Source organism: Salvelinus namaycush, chromosome 5 (assembly GCF_016432855.1).
Source record: "Salvelinus namaycush isolate Seneca chromosome 5, SaNama_1.0, whole genome shotgun sequence".
NCBI classification, from domain to species: Eukaryota; Metazoa; Chordata; class Actinopteri; order Salmoniformes; family Salmonidae; genus Salvelinus; species Salvelinus namaycush.
Window position 1 is genome coordinate 33,314,646 of NC_052311.1, and position 18,832 is coordinate 33,333,477.

An 18,832-nucleotide genomic window follows, 5' to 3' on the forward strand; every position below is an offset into this window, starting at 1 on the left:
CCTCCCATGAACACCATATTGTTTAGGGTTTTACGTATCGTAGACTCGTCAACAGAGATGTTAGCATGTTCCAGAGATTTCTGTAAGTCTTTAGCTGACACTCTAGGATTCTTCTTAATCTTAAGGATTAGCCCCTTTTTTTCAATTTTCGCCTAAAATGACATACCCAAATCGAACTGCCTGTAGCTCAGGCCATGAAGCAAGGATATGCATATTCTTGGTACCATTTGAAAGGAAACACTTTCTAGTTTATGGAAATATGAAAGTAATGTATTAGAACACAATAGATCTGGTAAAAGATAGTACAAAGAAAAAAACGAACTGTTCTTTTGTATTTTTTTGTACCATCATCTTTGAAATGCAAGAGAAAGGCCATAATGTATTATTCCAGCCCAGGTGCAATTTAGAGTTTGGCCACTAGATGGCATCAGTGTATGTGCAAAGTTTTAGACTAATCCAACGAATCATTGCATTGCTGTTAAAATGTTTGTATCAAGACTGCCCAAATGTGCCTAATTTGTTTATTAATAACTTTTCATTATCAAAATTGTGCACTCTCCTCAAACAATAGCATGGTATTTTTTCACTGTAATAGCTACTGTAAATTGGAAAGTGCAGTTAGATTAACAAGAATGTAAGCTTTCTGCCAATATCAGATATGTCTATGTCCTGGGAAATGTTATTGTTACTTACAACCTCATGCTAATCTCATTAGCCTACGTTAGCTCAACCGTCCCGTGGAAGGGACACCGATCCCAAAGAAGTCCTCAGTCCTTGCAGTCATCTTTGCAGGACGGCCACTCCTAGGAAGAGTAGCAACAGTGCTGAAATTTCTCCATTTATAGACAATTTGTCTTACTGTGGACTTATGAACATCAAGGCTTTTAGAGATACTTTTGTAACCCTTTCCAGCTTTATGCAAGTCAACAATTCTTAATCTTAGGTCTTCTGAGATCTCTTTTGTTCGAGGCATGGTTCACATCAGGCAATGCTTCTTGTGAATAACAAACTTACATTTTGTGAGTGTTTTTTATAGGGCAAGGCAGCTCTAACCAACATCTCCAATCTCATCTCATTGATTGGACTCCAGGTTAGCTGACTCCAATTAGCTTTTGGAGAAGTCATTAGCCCATGGGTTCACATACGTTTTCCAACCTACACTGGGAATGTTTAAATGATGTATTCAATATAAACAAGAAAAAAACTATAATTTGTGTGTAATTAGTTTAAGCACACTATGTTTGTCCATTGTTGTGACTTAGATGATGATCAGATCAAATTTGATGACCAATTTCTGCAGAAATCTAGGTAATTCCAAAGGGTTCACATACTTCTTCTTGCCACATCCCTCATAACATCTAGTCCGCAGGTGTCAAACTCATTCCACGGAAGGCTGGTTTTCGTTTTTTCCTTTAAATTTGTGTCCAATTAAGACCTAGACAACCAGGTGAGGGGAGTTCCTAACTAATCATCAACTTGAATTGATCAATCAAGTATAAGGGAGAAGTGAAAACCCGCAGACACTCGGCCCTCCATGGAATGAGTTTGACAGCTGTGGTCTATAGTCTATTTACACGCTGTGTTTCACTCACAATGGTGAAAAATAAAAAGATGCTTCCTTTGTTGTTGGAGAGGAAATAGTCATGTAATAAAGTGGATTATCTATGAGATTGCTTATAACAGTGAATAATGTCATCATTGTTGTTTCCGCTTTGTAACCTCTCTACCACTCCTGTTCCTGGAGCTAAACAGGTTCCTATTTACATATAACCTTTATTTAATGGAGGATTATCTGTAAAAGGGAATGTATGCCTCTTGTTTAACCTGTTCCCCTTGTATGAACAATGTCCAGCTCTGTAGTCATTTGCTTGTATATTCCACCCATCGTATGCCCGGTTTGTATATTGAATTATACTACGGCTCACTGCCACACAGTTAATAGCATAATTAACTCCAAACTGATTACGTCAGAGGAGGTTACAAAGTTGCTTTAGGGGGTGATTAAAGGTTACTATATTTAGAGTCCAAAATGAATAAATTAACTATTGGTAAATGTGAACAGTTGTTCAATCAATGATGTGCATTGGCCTTTGTGCCATAGCCTCTTAATGAGTACTTACTTTATGTATTATAATGTATGTGTGTAGGGTACCAGTATCAATAGATGTGTTGTTATAATGTGTGGAGTCTCTAGTGCAAAGCGGGGTTCTGCAGGCTAACTGTAAACAGGCTGACAGGAGTGATCAGGCCCTACCGACCTCAAACTGCAGGGGAGGAGAGGCAGCCCGTCAGGAAGGGTAGGGAGGGAGGGCGGGCAGCTCAGACACTGGGCCCAAGCAACTGCTGCCCAGACACCAGGCCTAAGCCCAGGATCCTGTTGACCCACCGCAACCATGCGGAAAATGAGAAAGGACTGATAGTTACTGAAAACCTACAGGAATGTATCTATTTATTTGTATTGACAAAGTGCCGACGATGGTGGGAGAAGGGTTTTAAAGGACTGCGGGCTGCTATGTCAACAGTGTCCGATGATTGATTTCAGCTCAGGTATAGGGCATCATGGGGTCTGAAAACAACCCAATTTGTCTTCTTCTGATAATAGATTCCACTCCGTGCCTTGGCGTGAAGAGCGAACAGATACATGACTCCCAGACATACTGTATCTAACCCAATAGTGTATTATCCCCGTTATTCATTCAGTAATTCACCTCTCAACTCTCTCCACCTACACTTATCCTAATGCTCTGTGCCAGAATGTAAGAAACCATCAGTCCTTACCTTGTATGGAATGTGGATGGATGCTGCTCACCAAATGGCCAACAAACCTTTCCATTAACTTCACTGTACAAAGGCTCCTTTTCTTACTCCGCTTTGACTTTTTTAAAGAACTCCATGCAATTTCGACCACATTCCCTGCCACCATTTCAAGGTGATGGGGTTTCAACCATTACACCCCTCACTTTTACTTTCTTTTGTTTTTCCAGTTATACAAACATTGATGAACTATATGAACTGCATGAGAAAAATATTGGAGTTTGACAAGGACCAGAAGTTGAGATGCATCGAATATTCACCTTCAAGTTGATTGATAATTGGCGAAAGAGTTTTCTGTTCACTTCAATGTATTGTTATAGTAGTCTCTCAAATCTGGTTTCGCTTGCTGCACTGCCGAAGTTCTCACCCCCCCCCCCCCCCCCCACAAAAATATTACTTATTTTTAACTCTTGAATTCTTTGTAAACTCCATCTGTGCATTGTAGGTGGTTGAATGATTGCATTTGAAACGTGAAATTTATAACTTTGCCATGTTAAGAAAGATGATTGAGAACATTGGTGACTCAGAACAGTGTTGCTTCCACATCAATCCCTCCTCGTTTCTCCTCCCTCACTTTCCATTTTAACTTGGCAACATAATGTTTAGGCACTTTGTTACAAGTAAAAATGTATTTATCAATTGAACATTAACGCTACATATATGGGAAATAACCAGTTTTCTTGCCAGCATGAGGGACCATAGAGAAAACTCACAGCCATTTCTCCTGCTTGTGTTTATTTTTATTTTCCCATATTCAACTCCCTTGCAAATGCATATTCAGTTTCACTAAAGCATAATAGGTACAGCACCTTGCTCCAGGCCGAACAACAACGTAAGTCGAGTTTACAGCTCAGGCGCACAGCCCCCAAGCACTGGCCATATCACCATCAGTACAACCCTTAAACCACAGCTTCCATCGCTACCTACCTGGCCCAATTGGAAACCCTAATGTATTATGAGCCGACAAGGCATTTCTATTCCAAGTTCATTCAGCCAAAGGTCACTGACGCAGGGCTACTATATGTACATGTCAGTCAGCCGCAAATGTCTGCATGTTGTAGTTGAGTCAATGTGAAAAGAGCAGGGTGGCAAATGCTTTCTTTCTCCAAAGAGCCTGATATGATGCCAATCCATGTCAATGTCAACAACAATGTCACAATGTCAACCACATCAATTTGATTTATACTACTGTGAACAGTCATTGGTTACTGGGTTACTCAACATGACAGGGACACGACAGTAGAGATCTTAGAAGTGGGGAAGTTAAAGTATTCTCTCTCGCTCTCCAGCACTGACTCAATTCTTTCACGGCCTTTCGGCTTGAGAGTGTGGATCCACCTCCTTCCTCCAGGCGAGATGAGCTCTGTCAGGCAGCCTGGTCCTTAGATGTGACATTCACCAGAGAGAGATTCCCAGGACACTCTCCATCAGAGGAGATTGCAGGGGAGTCTGGAGAGATGAGACAGCAGACATGCCAAAGGTCTAACATCAAAGTCCTGTTCTAGACTGACTTCTGACTGTCTGTTCTTAGGACTGATTCTTGTTGGACAAGATGGAGGACTTTTAGTCTTTCAGATAGGATTGCAATTCAGACAAGCTCAAATTTAGGGAGTCTCAGTCTTGCATGCATTGGGTGTGCATGAACACACTCACACACACACACACACACACACACACACACACACACACACAAACACACACACACACACACACTGCCTAAAATTACACGTATTTTGTTATCCTAGAACAGAAAAAGACAGACACAATACTGTCTGTGATGCACTGTGACTTTGAATAGGAACTCTCATGAATGAACATGGCATCATGCAGAGTGGTCGAAAGAAAAACATGATTTGATTGCTCTGAGAACAATATGGCAGTGCCGGTTGGTTGGAGGGAACTTGGCAGGGCCGTTCAATGAAATAGCAACAGTGCTAATGGGATGAAAGAGACGGTTAATATGCCAGCGGCTAAAAAGCATTTCTCTGGCTTTTCATTGCTGTTTAGCCTCCAAAGCATTAGCTGCACTCCTCCTTGTCCCCTCTGAGCTTGGTTTAAATTAATCCCAATGTACTCTTCAACAACATGTATTCATGAATATGATTTTCTCACACTTTATCAATGTATATCTTGAATTCCCTTTACTGTGTTTCAATGTTTGACCCCACTGCTCTTTGGTCATTTCTCCACTAGATAAAGAGGCTATATTTTCAATAACCATGAAGGTGTACAGTACACACTCTACTGTGTTCTAAAGACAACCAAATGATGTATATCTGTGTTGTCACAACGCACTCCCCACCTAGCAGGCAGAGTATGGTGGAATTCAACCTGAGATGAATTCTTAATGTAGGGGATTCTAGATTTATTTAACAACATTGCACACTTTGGTGTTAGCAATTAACTGCCCACATTAATATTTTGTCTGGCACTGGAGGCATGCAGCTCTGATATGCAGCAATGTGGCCATTGCCAAAGGGGGAGAAACTTTTATTATGCATTGATGGAACAAAAGGTGCATCAGCCGGGGTACAAAACAAAACCCCCAGCAACTTGTGAACCACTCAAAAATGATTTTTTTTTACCAAAATATAAAGTTATCCAACTTAAGCCATTATTTGTGAAGATCTGTGACAGACCAAGACGAAAGACCTGCAGGGACCTGGGAGGGCCCATTACATGTTTAGAAGTTAATGAGTCAAATCTGGTGGAGTCAGGACGCAAACAAGTTCATGCATCACGTCACTGTATTCCAGTAAAGCCAAATGTACTGTACGTAAACCTTCAGAGAACCACCTTGTGTTTGTTTGTCCCAGCTCCTTGCTGAACCATGGACCATGCAGGAGCTCTCATATTTAGTTGTTGTTCTTAGCCCAGGAGGGGTGCACCTACTGTATACAAAGTGGTCTTAGTGTGGAGCAAACATAGTAAAGGGCAATGGAGGAGAGCAAACTGTCATGGACAAAAATACCTGTCAGTTCGACCCTACACATTCAACTACTGGAGCGGAAAATATTTTTGGTATCCCAGATTGTTCTGGCAATTCACACATAGGAACTTAATTGATGTTTAACATGCCTTTTAAATTTCTATCACAAACAATGTTTCTGAAAATCATAATGAAATTGGCAATTTTAAGCCCTTTTAAGACCTATACATGCCTCCTGTTAGACCCTATGATCCATGAACTGTACATGATACAGACAACATCTTGGTGTCAATATACTCCTTATAGTGTTCTCTCAAATATGGAGTGTGTATAGATTGTGAAATACACTATTTCACATTCATTTAATCAACATAAAAATGTTAATATTAATATTTCAAAACTACCCTTTTACTTATATGGCACCCAGCTCATTGTCTGCTTCAGAGCGAAACGCCTGATTGTCAGAGGAGGATGAGTCCTTGAGTTTGCACTATCGATAAGAATGCTACATCAGGCTTGGTTAACATCACAGTGTAGACTGCTGCTGCACGGTCACCACGTCCGGCTGTCCTTACCTACCCCGCCACGTCCAATCTCACCACGTCCACTTCAATCAGCACATCACATCCTCTCAGCTGCCCCAACATGGACTGACGGCTGTCTGAGGATGATGTAGAGAGATCCACATTTCACTCTGAGAAGCCTTGGGCGCTCGTCTCCTGTCTGTCTGACGCAGCAGATCGGTCAACCCTGGGCCCGATAGGAGGCAGAAATCGACAGTGCGTTCCTCCTACCCTCGGTGTAGAGACTGGCCACTGTATGACCCTCAGTGCCTGAGGTATCCACCATGAGGTCAGAGGATGGAACGGTCAGTCAAACAGCAGATCCATTACTTATTGGAGAGGCTGGGTCTGGGTCTGGTTCTGGGACTGGGGCTGAGCTGTGGCTGGGTTGGTATTGGACTCGAAGGCTGGTTAATTCATAGACCACACTGCCCTGTCCTGTTCTCTTCTAGTCATTCATTGTGTCCTGCCTCAATGTCATTGTCATTCATTGTGTCTCAATGTCTAGTCATTCATTGTGTCCTGCCTTAACATACACAACCACATTTTAGAGAGGAGAAAAAAATATTTCACTGAGAATGTAATAATACCAGGGCTGGAAGCCTTTTTTGGCAGTGAAAGTTCCACAACAGCTGTGTGGGAAAGTTTCAATGAACTCACTGACATACAGACAGACACAGATACAGACAGGTGGGCAGTGGAAAGAATGTGCATGAATATGCCTGTATCATTTTTTGTATCAGATATAAAACGTTCAATCATCTTTTTATTCAGATCAGCTTTGCATTGTGTTCAAAAGCCTATTCATTGTCAGATGTCAATCATCTAAGCCTTGGATGCTGAATGTGACACAGCGTAGCTGACAGCAGATGAGATCAAATTAACTGTGTATGGTTGTAGAATGTGATGCCCACCCACACACCCAAACAGAAAGGTTTAAAAGTGACACATTACTTGAAGTGGCAGATTTTCAATGAGTGTATATAGGCCATTTTGAGAGCAAACAATGGATCCATCCACTAAGCCTTTATCTCTTTGTACTGATGGCCAGAAGGGCTTTTTCTGAGAGATGGGTAATTAGACTGATTATTAACTGTGGTAGATAAGACTTGAGCGCACGCTGCTGATAAATGGGTGGTTTGATGCTTGCAAAACCTCTCCTCTCAGATATGTAGCTATGTCTCCATAGTGTGGCAGCTGAAAACTGTGGGGTTCTCAATGTATTTATACACTATATATACAAAAGTATGTGGACACCCCTTCAAATTAGTGGATTCGGCCACGCCCGTTGCTGACAGGTGTATAAAATCGAGCACACAGCCATGCAATCTCTGTAGACAAAAATTGGCATTAGAATGTTCTTACTGAAGAGCTCGGTGACTTTCAACGTGGTACTGTCATAGGATGCAACCTTTCCAACAAGCCAGTTTGTCAAATTTCTGCCCTGATAGAGCTGCCCCGGTCAAAAGTAAGTGCTGTTATTGTGAAGTCGAAACGTCTAGGAGCAACAACAGCTCAGTTGCGAAACGGTAGGCCGAATAAGCTCAGAGAACGAGACCGCCGAGTGCTGAAGTGCGTTGTGAGTAAAAGTCGTCTGGCCTCGGTTGCAACACTCACTACCATGTTCCAAACTGCCCCTGGAAGCAACGTCAGCACAAGAACTGTTCGTCGGGAGCTTCATGAAATGGGTTTCCATGGCCGAGCAGACGCACACAGGCCTAAGATCACCATGTGCAATGCCAAGCGTTGGCTTGAGTGGTGTAAAGCTCGCCGCCATTGGACTATTGAGCAGTGGAAACGCTTTCTCTGGAGTGATGAATCACGTTTCAACATCTGGCAGTCCGACGGACGAATCTGGGTTTGGCCAGGAGAACGCTACCTACCCGAATGCATAGTGCCAACTGTAAAGTTTGGTGGAGGAGGAATAATGGTCTGTGGCTGTTTTTCATGGTTCGAGCTAGGGCCCTTAGTTCCAGTGAAGGGAAATCTTAACGCTACAGCATGCAATGACATTCTAGACGATTCTGTACTTCCAACTGTGTGACAACAGTTTGGGGAAGGCCCTTTCCTGTTTCAGCATGACAATGCCCCCGTGCACAAAGCAAGGTCCATACACAAATGGTTTGTCATGATCGGTGTGGAAGAACTTGACTGGCCTGCACAGAGCCCTGACCTCAACCCCATCCAACACCTTTGGGATGAATTGGAGTGTCGACTGAGAGCCAGGCCTAATCGCCCAACATCAGTGCCCGACCTCACTAATGCTCTTGTGGCTGAATAGAAGCAAATCCCCGCAGCAGTGTTCCAACATGTGGTGGAAAGCCTTCCCAGAAGAGTGGAGGCCGTTATAGCAGAAAAAGGGGGACCAACTACATATTAATGCCCATGATATTGGATTGAGATGTTTGACGAGTAGGTGTCCACATACTTTTGGTCATGTAGTGTAGATAGCTATACTCAATGCAAAAAATACAACATAGAAAGAAATGGAGAGTGCGAGACAGCAAAAAAGATATAGAGAGAGACAGCAAAAGAGATAGGGAAAGAGACAGCAAGAGAGAGGGGGGAGAGAGAGAGAGAGAGAGAGAGAGAGAGAGAGAGCAAGAGAGAGAGAGATAGGATTATAAATAAAAAGCTTGCAAGCAAAACTAGTGAGCTAGCAAAAGAGAGAACCACCCTCTCCTGCTGTTGTGAGGCCAGAGACATGTTGTTCTGTGAGCAGGCTGACAGCAGGGACTGGTCAGGGTCAGCTTTAAACCTCCACAGAGACAGGGAAAGGTCAGTGGCCACCCTCTGTCTCTGGCTTGTGGCTGTTTGGTGTTCTGTGGCTGTTTGGTGTGTCATCATGGCATGGAGCATGGAGTGGGTCCATGCACACACACAGACACACACGCATGCGCACACACACACATGCACACGCACTCGCACACACACACACAAACTGGTTCTAATTAAACAGAACTGCAATAACTGGTCCCTGAACCCCTACTGAGGCTTTTCAGCAGGAGCTTAGCCATGACTTGACCATCCATTGGGTAACTACTTCACGCTCAATCTGACTCAGATTCCGTATGCTCTTTGGCTCTACAGCACATGGTATGGAAAAGGACACTGGTTGGGGGATAATGAGAATGAGAGTGCAGTTGGGTGAATCTCGTGTTTTAACTGTTTGTGCTCCTGAGCTATAGAAAATGGCTGATTTGAGAAATTCATTCTTAGTTTTTGGGGAAGGTATTATATTTTGTTTGTATGAAAAGGAATCCTCTTATCTTGTAAGCAGTTCAAATGGCTTGTTTGATTTTAAGTATTTCCAAACACAAGCTTAACCTGACAAAGATTCATCTGAGGATGCAGGATTAAATTCAGAGTATTCATCTCTCTAATAATCCTTATTTGGCAGCTTTATGGCAGGGGCGAAGTTTCCCAGCACCATTATACACTGCTCAAAAAAATTAAGGGAACACTTAAACAACACAATGTAACTCCAAGTCAATCACACTTCTGTGAAATCAAACTGTCCACTTAGGAAGCAACACTGATTGACAATAAATTTCACATGCTGTTGTGCAAATGGAATAGACAACAGGTGGAAATTATAGGCAATTAGCAAGACACCACCAATAAAGGAGTGGTTCTGCAGGTGGTGACCACAGACCACTTCTCAGTTCCTATGCTTCCTGGCTGATGTTTTGGTCACTTTTGAATGCTGGCGGTGCTTTCACTCTAGTGGTAGCATGAGACGGAGTCTACAACCCACACAAGTGGCTCAGGTAGTGCAGCTCATCCAGGATGGCACATCAATGCGAGCTGTGGCAAGAAGGTTTGCTGTGTCTGTCAGCGTAGTGTCCAGAGCATAGAGGCGCTACCAGGAGACAGGCCAGTACATCAGGAGACGTGGAGGAGGCCGTAGGAGGGCAACAACCCAGCAGCAGGACCGCTACCTCCGCCTTTGTGCAAGGAGGAGCAGGAGGAGCACTGCCAGAGCCCTGCAAAATGACCTCCAGCAGGCCACAAATGTGCATGTGTCTGCTCAAACGGTCAGAAACAGACTCCATGAGGGTGGTATGAGGGCCCGACGTCCACAGGTGGGGGTTGTGCTTACAGCCCAACACCGTGCAGGACGTTTGGAATTTGCCAGAGAACACCAAGAGTGGCAAATTCGCCACTGGCGCCCTGTGCTCTTCACAGATGAAAGCAGGTTCACACTGAGCACATGTGACAGAGTCTGGAGACGCCGTGGAGAACGTTCTGCTGCCTGCAACATCCTCCAGCATGACCGGTTTGGCGGTGGGTCAGTCATGGTGTGGGGTGGCATTTCTTTGGGGGGCCGCACAGCCCTCCATGTGCTCGCCAGAGGTAGCCTGACTGCCATTAGGTACCGAGATGAGATCCTCAGACCCCTTGTGAGACCATATGCTGGTGCGGTTGGCCCTGGGTTCCTCCTAATGCAAGACAATGCTAGACCTCATGTGGCTGGAGTGTGTCAGCAGTTCCTGCAAGAGGAAGGCATTGATGCTATGGACTGGCCCGCCCGTTCCCCAGACCTGAATCCAATTGAGCACATCTGGGACATCATGTCTCGCTCCATCCACCAACGCCACGTTGCACCACAGACTGTCCAGGAGTTGGCGGATGCTTAAGTCCAGGTCTGGGAGGAGATCCCTCAGGAGACCATCCGCCACCTCATCAGGAGCATGCCCAGGCGTTGTAGGGAGGTCATACAGGCACGTGGAGGCCACACACACTACTGAGCCTCATTTTGACTTGTTTTAAGGACATTCCATCGAAGTTGGATCAGCCTGTAGTGTGGTTTTCCACTTTAATTTTGAGTGTGACTCCAAGTCCAGACCTCCATGGGTTGATAAATTTGATTTCCATTGATAATTTTTGTGTGATTTTGTTGTCAGCACATTCAACTATGTAAAGAAAAAAGTATTTAATAAGAATATTTCATTCATTCAGATCTAGGATGTGTTATTTTAGTGTTCCCTTAATTTTTTTGAGCAGTGTATAAAATGGAATGGTCTCTGTGAGGAGCAATATCTTGTCTCTCTTTACCATTGGGTAACAGTCATTATTTTGGCTACAATGTTCTATCGTTATCCATGCTCAGAAAACATAATTGGTTTTGAGAAAAAGTGAAATTTTACATCCATCAAAAAAAATCGGACTTTTAAAAATATATTTTCTCGGACCCACTTTTAAACTAATCATGTGTGATATTTGACTTGAAGAAAAAAAACACATCACACTGGGTTATTTTAAGGTGATGTGTTGACAAGCGTTCTAAAGGTCAGAAAATCTATGTAACTCATAATTCATCCCAGTTGGTAAACTGCACTTTTTTTTAGGACCTTCAGCATAATAAACTGAGCAAGTTTAATTCAGCATAATGAGAGATGAAGGCAGTGTAATATTTAAGTTCCCCAGCTTCTTCAGAGCAGATTGCTGATTATGTCCCTTGGTGATCCTATCTCACAGCGCAAAGATCTACTCCAAAGCATCACGAACCCCGAAAGAATTTAAGCCTCTACAGGTGACAGGCAAATGTCTTCATGTAAACTATAACACTTAATAATAATGCTCATTTAGGCATCACTAAATAAGCGTCAACAACTTTTTTGTGAGTTGTGTGATTACACAACTTGATCGTGTGATGATAGTAAGAAAAAAACGGATAAAGAGACATATCTGTATAGAAGTTAACTTTGCCTTTCACATTGTCACTGTTGTTAATCGACGGTTCTTTAAGGTTCCCCCCATTGTTATAACTCGACATTGATTGTGATTGCCAAGAATTCCCCATCCTTGGGCTGCATGCAGTATGAGAGGAAATATACTGCATTTGGCTCTGCAATTGAAATACAAGCTGAATAACCCAGCTTGATAGCACATACGGTAGCTCTAAGAGATTCTAGTGTGAGCCATTCACGCAGATGTTGTGAATGCCAGTCATACAAATAATGTGGCTATTCAAGTGTAAATTCTCTTTCTCGTGGAAAATTGTGAGAAAATATTCGTTGCAGTTGTGGCACATCCAGGCTATTAACTTTTGACATTGGTAAAACGTCTGCAAAACCAACATCATTTCCGAGGATGACATGCTCGCCTCACTGTCCTATACATCACGATGACACCAACTGGACACCTGACGTCGGTCTGCATTGACGCATTACCATTGATTATCCTCATGCTTCCCAGTCACATTGTGTAAAGGGACCTACATACAGTGATGTAGCTGTGTCCCCTGACACATGTGCTGTACAGTACACTGACTGGACGTTTCAATTTTTATTAGTCGTATATTGAGTGAACACCTGGTATATGCTGTCCAACGAAATGCTTACTTGCAGGTTCCCTCTCGACAATGCAATAACAAAAAGAAATCATAAAAGAGAAGAATAGATAATAATAATAATATAAAGTAAATGGAGCAGTAGAATAGAAGACATTTTAGCAAGCTCAAATGGAAGGCACAATTTATAGTACAATATTTACACGTGTATCAGGGAAGGGGGCAAGTGTTTAGATTGTGCAGTATTAGAAATAGTAAATAGAGTCAGTTAGCAGCAATTGTGATGTGTGTGTGTGTGTGTGTGTGTGTGTGTGTGTGTGTGTGTGTGTGTGTGTGTGTGTGTGTGTGTGTGTGTGTGTGTGTGTGTGTGTGTGTGTGTGTGTGTGTGTTTGCTAAAGTGCGGAGAGTCAGTGCAGGTGGTCAGTCCAGTTAAAGTGTTCAGCAGTCTGATGGCTTGTAGACAGAAACTTTCTCTGAGCCTGTTGGTATCGGACCTCATGACCTCACGGATACCATGTGAAAAAGAGCGACCCGGCTCTACGTATTCGACTGGTTTGTGACCCACTGACACCTCCCCGGTTAGAGGGGAATAAAGCAGCCCAAGAGTTAACACGGGAAGGAACATGGGAAAGGTTCTGTAATACAGAAATGAAATTGCAATATTTTTTTAATTCAACCTTTATTTAACTAGGCAAGCCAGTTAAGAACAAATTCTTATTTACAATGACGGCCTACAATGGCAGCAATGAATATACACATCTAAGATGCAATGAACAGAACAAAGTAATGAATGGATATGAATGAGCTATACTGTGTAATGGTATAGAACTACAAGAGCATAACAGGAAGAACAGTATCTAATAACCAGGTATTACATAGTAATACAGGAATAACGACTAGCATGATTGCTAACAATAATAACAACGGCAGAGTAAGTGAAAACAAGCTACCTAATACCATACAATGAGGCTATACAAATGGGCAACATAAATAGCAAGTATTACACGTAGAAATGACACTAGTGGTAATAATAGCCAATACTAATGTCAACAGCGTATAACATAGCAATAGCTATGAGATATGCAAAGCCAAGCTCAACAGCAACCACAACAACTTACTTTGTCGTCACGCATCCTTTGCACATATCCGCCCACGTGGCTCGCCAACTGAGGCAGGCAGGTCCCCCAGCACAGGAACCGGAGGTTGGCACAGATCACGAGGTAGTAAGTCCAGTGCAGGTAGTGGTAGTAAGTCCAGTGGCGGATCAAGCTGTACCCCAGGAGCAGGGAAAGGTAGTGCTCCTGGGACAGGACACTGGGGGAGGCAGGTCGGGGCGGTCGCCCCCGATGAGGTCGGCACGTCAGGAAGTCTAGGTCCCATGCATAGTGCAAGTGATCAGATTCTGCACAGATTATTCTAGACATTTTAAAGATTTCCACAGACCTGCGACCTTTGCATGCTATGCTGAACATGCACACTTTCTATGATTACATAAGACATTTATAGTTGCAGTCACCTCGACATGTGGCCATGAATGTCTTACTCATTTTAAGGTTGAATAAATAGTGTTACATTAGTTTGTAAGCTAGCTTCAACTTTAATATTACAAAAGTAATGTTGAATTGTGTTTGGTTGCCCACGCAACCAAATATCAACGTTTGAAAGAGATACAACTATCCAAGCATTAGATACATCTGAGCCACTGGATTAATCCTATTCTTTAACTGTTCATTTTGGTTTAGTTTGAGATGTGAATCCAACATATAATGTAACTTGTCGACAAGTTAATAGGCTATTTACTGTATTGCAAAAGTGAAATTGAATTGTGTTTGGTTGTCAAAGCAACCACATATCAACATTTGAAGATGTATCTTTTGAGCCACTGACTTAGTCTGGTTTTAATTCCAGTTTAACTACAAATTACAACTGATATGTTGGATGCAGGTCTCCGTCTCAGCCAAAAATCTAAGTTAAGGAATAGGACTAAATCAAATGAAACTTTATTTAAAGTGCATTTAAAGTGCATGTGAAATCAATAAAAGCTTGAACTCCGAGGCATATATGTATTGTCTATTTTTAGTTGAACCCTGAGTTGAATTTAAAACTTTGCAAATGCTATATAGGTGTTAAAGTATATTTGTTGATATGACTTTAGAGTGTGGTTACATTTCATTTGCTTTGTTTGACCTAAGCTTCAATAGCAACAGTGAATCTATTAAGTTACTAAGAGAGCTCTCAATAATCATTCTCACGATAGCACGTTGGTAGTAGCCAGTGACAAATATCAAAGCTAAGCAGGCTTGGTTAAAACCCTGAATAGGAGACCAAAAGCATAGCTGTAGATAGATGAACTCTTCAGTAGGAGGCACTGCCCAGCCCATTGTTTTTTTTCTGATAGTAAATATAACATTGAAGATCTGATGTTGTTTCAAAGGTACAAACTCAACATATTTTATACAAGCTTTGTCTATGTTGAAAATTGGTTACCATGGTGACATAATCCTGCAGTTGAAATTTCACCCTCAAAACAACAGTTCACGTTGATTACTGTATTTTAAAATCCAACATATTTTCCACGTAGATTCCATGTCACAATGCATTATTTCTTTTTTTTTATGTGTAATTTCTTACATTATTACCCCAGGTAATCTTAGGTTTTATTACATACAGTCGGGAGGAACTATTGGAAAGAAGAGCAACGTCAACTCACCAACATTACGACCAGGAATACGACTTTCCCGAAGCGGATCCTCTGTTTGGCCTACCCCCCAGGACAATGGATTGGATCCCAGCCAGCGACCCAAAACAACGGCGCCGTAGAAGGGGCAGATGGAGCGGTCTTCTGGTCAGGCTCCGTAGACGGGCACATCGCGCACCGCTCCCGAGCATACTACTCGCCAATGTCCAGTCTCTTGACAACAAGATAGACGAAATCCGAGCAAGGGTAGCATTCCAGAGAGACATCCGAGACTGTAACGTTCTTTGTTTCACGGAAACATGGCTCACTCGAGACACGCTATCTGAGTCGGTACAGCCACCTGGTTTCTTCACGTATCGCGCCGACAGAAACAAGCATCTCTCTGGTAAGAAAAAGGGCGGGGGAGTATGCCTTATGATTAACGAGACGTGGTGTGATCATAACAACATACAGGAACTCAAGTCCTTTTGTTCACCTGACTTAGAATTCCTCACAATCAAATGCCGACCATGCTGACCATGACTCCATTTTGTTGCTCCCTGCCTATAGACAGAAACTAAAACAGGAAGCTCCCGCGCTCAGGTCTGTTCAACGCTGGTCCGACCAATCGGATTCCACGCTTCAAGATTGCTTCGATCACGTGGACTGGGATATGTTCCGCATTGCGGCGAACAATAACATTGATGAATACGCTGATTCGGTGTGCGAGTTTATTAACAAGTGCATCAGTGATGTTTTACCCACAGCGTCTATTAAAACATTCCCCAACCAGAAACCGTGGATTGATGGCAGCATTCGCGCAAAACTGAACTTGCGAACCACTGCTTTTAATCAGGGCAAGGTGACCGGAAACATGACCGAATACAAACAGTGTAGCTATTCCCTCCGCAAGGCAATCAAACAAGCTAAGCGTCAGTACAGAGACAAAGTAGTCGCAATTCAACAGCTCAGACACGAGAGGTATGTGGCAGGGTCTACAGTCAATCACGGACTACAAAAGAAAAACCAGCCCCGTCGTGGATCACGATGCCTTGCTCCCAGACAGACTAAACAACTTTTTTTGCTCGCTTTGAGGACAATACAGTGTCACTGACACGGCCCGCTAACAAAACCTGTGGGCTCTCCTTCACTGAAGCCAACGTGAGTAAAACATTTAAACGTGTTAACCCTCGCAAGGCTGCAGGCCCAGACGGCATCCCCGGCCACGTCCTCAGAGCATGTGCAGACCAGCTGGCTGGTGTGTTTACAGACATATTCAATCCTCCTTATCCCAGTCTGCTGTCCCCACATGCTTCAAGAGGGCCACCATTGTTCCTGTCCCAAGAAAGCTAAGGTAACTGAGCTAAATGACTACCGCCCTGTAGCACTCACCTCCGTCATCATGAAGTGCTTTGTCAAGGACTAGTCAAGGACCATATCACCTCCACCCTACCTGACACCCTAGACCCACTCCAATTTGCTTACCGCCCCAATAGGTCCACAGACGACGCAATCGCCATCACACTGCACACAGCCCTAACCCATCTGTACAAGAGGAATACCTATGTAAGAATGCTGTTCATCGATTACAGCTCAGCATTTAACACCATAGTAACCTCCAAACTCGTCATTAAGCTTGAGACCCTGGGTCTCGACTCCGCCCTGTGCAACTGGGTCCTGGACTTCCTGACGGGCCGCCCCCAGGTGGTGAGGGTAACAACATGATCCTCAACACTGGGTCCCCACAAGGGTGCGTTCTCAGCCCTCTCCTGTACTCCCTGTTCACCCACGACTGCGTGGCTATGCACGCCTCCAACTCAATCATTAAGTTTGCAGACGACACTACAGTGGTAGGCTTGATTACCAACAACAACGAGACGGCCTACAGGGAGGAGGTGAGGGCCCTCGGAGTGTGGTGTCAGGAAAATAACCTCACACTCAATGTCAACAAAACAAAGGAGATGATCGTGAACTTCAGGAAACAGCAGAGGGAGCTGCCCCCTATCTACATTGACGGGACAGTAGTGGAGAGGGTGGAGAGTTTTAAGTTCCTCAGCGTACACATCACGGACAAACTGAAATGGTCCACCCACACAGACAACGTGGTGAAGAAGGCGCAGCAGCGCCTCTTCAACCTCAAGAGGCTGAAGAAATTTGGCTTGTCACCAAAAACACTCACAAACTTTTACAGATGCACAATCGAGAGCATCCTGTCGGGCTGTATCACCGCCTGGTACGGCAGCTGCTCCGCCCATAACCGTAAGGCTCTCCAGAGGGTAGTGAGGTCTGCACAATGCATCACCGGGTGCAAACTGCCTGCCCTCCAGGACACCTACACCACCCGATGTCACAGGAAGGCCAAAAAGATCATCAAGGACAACAACGACCCGAGCCACTGCCTGTTCACCACGCTATCATCCAGAAGGCGAGGTCAGTACAGGTGCATTAAAGCGAGGACCGAGAGACTGAAAAACAGCTTCTATCGCAAGGCCATCAGACTGTTAAACAGCGACCACTAACATTGAGTGGCTGCTGCCAACATACTGCCTCAACTCCAGCCACTTTAATAATGGAAAAATGTATGTAATCAACTTATCACTAGCCACTTTATATATACCCTACATTACTCATCTCATATGTATATACTGTACTCTATACCATCTACTGCATCTTGCCATCTTGATGTAATGTATCACTAGCCACTTTAAACAATGCCGCTTTATATGTTTTCATACCCTACATTACTCATCTCATATGTATATACTGTACTCTATACCATCTACTGCATCTTGCCTATGCCGTTCGGCCATCACTCATTTATATATTTTTATGTACATATTCGTATTCATTCCTTTACACTTGTGTGTATAAGGTAGTTGTTGTGGAATTGTTAGGTTATATTACTTGTTAGATATTACTGCATGGTTGGAACAAGAAGCACAAGCATTTCGCTACACTTGCATTAACATCTGCTAACCATGTGTGTGTGACAAATGCATTTGATTTGATTTGATTTGATTCACCCGGTTTGTGCCCAGTGGGTGGTAGGGAACAATAAGAAGGGGCTGATAAAGGCACTCCGGATACATCCTCGGGGCTCACAAAGGACTGAGATGATTGAGCTGACACTCTATGGCAGGGGCTTTTAACAACGCAGCCTGCGCCTTGACTTAAATGGGCTCTCCTACAGCCTGCTGGCTATTCTTGCTATACGTCATCACATAAATCATGTATCGTTAAAAAAAACAAATAATATGCAACATGTTTATATGATACACTAATACTACGTGGTGAATTCAATGAGTTGGCTATTCTATATGTACTGTATATTCTGTTACCTTTCTCAACCGCTTAATAATGCTGTACCATAAGATTAATTACTGTGAACCCCAGGGAAATGTACATTAACTTGGTTTTACCACCTGGGATGCATGTCACCCTTCTATAGGACCTCTCCCTAGAAGTCTGTTTGTGAAGCTACACACGCACGCACACACACAGCCAGGCCAATCTCCTGGCCCTCATTGCAGGCAAACTAACAGCCAGTTCTGTGT